Raw genomic sequence first — 2297 nt, forward strand, 5'->3', positions numbered from 1 at the left:
CAGGAGGGGATGGCCACGCCGCAACACCTTTTCCTTCATTCTCCTCTCCGGATCTTGGGCACGCACGCATATGTGCCCAGCATGAGTTTAAGCCACTGGGTCCAGGACTCAAACTGTGATCGACTACATGGGAGTACAGTGACATAGCCATTAAGCTAACTGGTGGTTCCTAGTATGAATTTCTTTAATGTGTTTTTTCTTTGATTTTTATGTTCAATTTCCATTGCGTTTTCCAGAAGTAGCTCTGAAAACTATTGGTAAATATTCTCTGACAGCTCTTTTTTTACATCATAGTATGTTTTCCCCTATGACTCCTCCTGCCTCCACACTTGCATGACATCTCTTAATTCTCTCTTCTTAATGAACTTTCTCCCCACATTCCCACTGCAAGATTTCTCCCATATTAAGTTCTCTTCACTTTGTTTTCTTATTTTTTAATGCTTTGCATTTCTTCCTTTTTATATTCTTGTCCTTCCTTATCTACAAACATTTACTTCTTACAGTGTCCAGATGTTTTCACAGAAGCACATATAAAATAAAGTTACACGATTCACTGCTATAAATGTCACTATCAGCTTGGAAATCTATAACCTTGTATTTCCTTCAGGAGCAACAGTTCTGTAATCCCTAACTCCTTGTTTGTGGTTGCTTAAAACAACACTGATACTATAATAATGATAACTGGCATTATATACATAGTAAAAGTCAAAAGGTACGTTAAAGATAACAAATGAAATAGTAAAATGCTAAATAAAATAAAAAGAAGACAATAAATTTTTATAAGGTAACCATCACAAATAACATTTCTAAAATTTTCCTCAAATAAGTGAATTCACTTCTTACCACTCCCACAACACAGTTTTTTAAATAGATAATTACTTAGAATATAATTGAGCTTTCCACCACTCTATGATAGTGTGTGTGTGTGTGGGGGGGCATCCTATTAATTTTAACTTTACTTCCTATTTTCCACCCTGTCTGAATTGTTTTCATGTGTGTTTCCCTTGGTATTTACACTGATCTTTCCATTTTCTTTTTCAGAAGGACCTCAGAAACGAAATGGTAAATATTCTCTGACAGCCTTTATTCCCGCATCATGGTGCCTTTTTCCATTTGATTTTCCCTACCTCCTCATGGCATGCCATCCCTTCAGTCTCCCTTCCCTTTAATGTCTTCTGTCTCTCATTCTCCACATTTCGACCCTAGACTTCTCCCATATTAAGTTTTGTTTTCCTACCTTTCATTCTTTCTTACCTTATTTTTCATTCCTTAACCTTCTTTATCTACAAGATAGGCACCTTCTGTTTTCCAGTTGTTTATCATTGAAGTGTTATATATAAATTCACTTGTGTAAATATGGCCACTGGCTAAAATAGTATAACTTTGTGTTTTTTCCAAGTATGGCAGTTCAGTATTTTCTACCTCCATCTTTCTTACTTAATACAATATGGCTATCACCATTACAAGAACTGACATTATACATTTAGTGGGAGATGAAGAACATAGTAATGATAACAAAGGAAATAGTTTAAATAATATAAAAAGGAATTAAGCTTTTTTTTTCTTTTTTTGGAGAGGTTTTTGCTATAGGTCATTTGCGCTCACCAAAAAGACAGAGAGAGAAATCACCCCCCAGGGGGAATGGCCATGCCACGATCCCTTCTCCTCCATTCTCCTCTCAGGATTCTGGGTACGTACACACAAGTGCCTTGCGTGAGTTTAAGCCACCAGTTCTGGGACTCAAACCACAGTCTACTACATGGGAGTCCAGTAACATAACCATTACGTTAACTGCTGATCCCCCAGGATTTAAGGATATTTTTGTAGGTCAAATTACATAAAAAAATATTGCTAAAATTGTTTTTAACTTAGTAAATTCATTCCTTCTCCCTACCTTTTTTTTCTTTTTTCTTTTTTCTTTTTGAGAGGTTTCTGCTACAGGGAGCATGCACTCGCCAGAGAGACAGAGAGAGACAGAGAGACAGAAAGTGAGAAATCACCTCCCAGGGAGGATGGCCACGCCGTAATCCCTTCTCCTCCATTCTCCTCTCAGGATCTTGGGCATGCATGCACATGCGCCCAGCGTAAATATAAGCCACCAGGTCCAGGACTTGAACCGCAGTTGACTACATGGGAGTTCAGCGACATAACCATTACACTAACAGCTGGTCCCACCATTTTATTATTATTTTTTTTAGAGGTTTTTGCTATAGGGCGCGTGCGCTCGCCAGACAGAGAGAGACAGAGAGACAGAAAGCAAGAAATCACCCCCCAGGGGGATGGCCACGCCGTAATCC

The sequence above is a fragment of the Tupaia chinensis genome, unplaced genomic scaffold (assembly GCF_000334495.1).
Source record: "Tupaia chinensis unplaced genomic scaffold, TupChi_1.0 Scaffold148367_1, whole genome shotgun sequence".
NCBI lineage: Eukaryota > Metazoa > Chordata > Mammalia > Scandentia > Tupaiidae > Tupaia > Tupaia belangeri.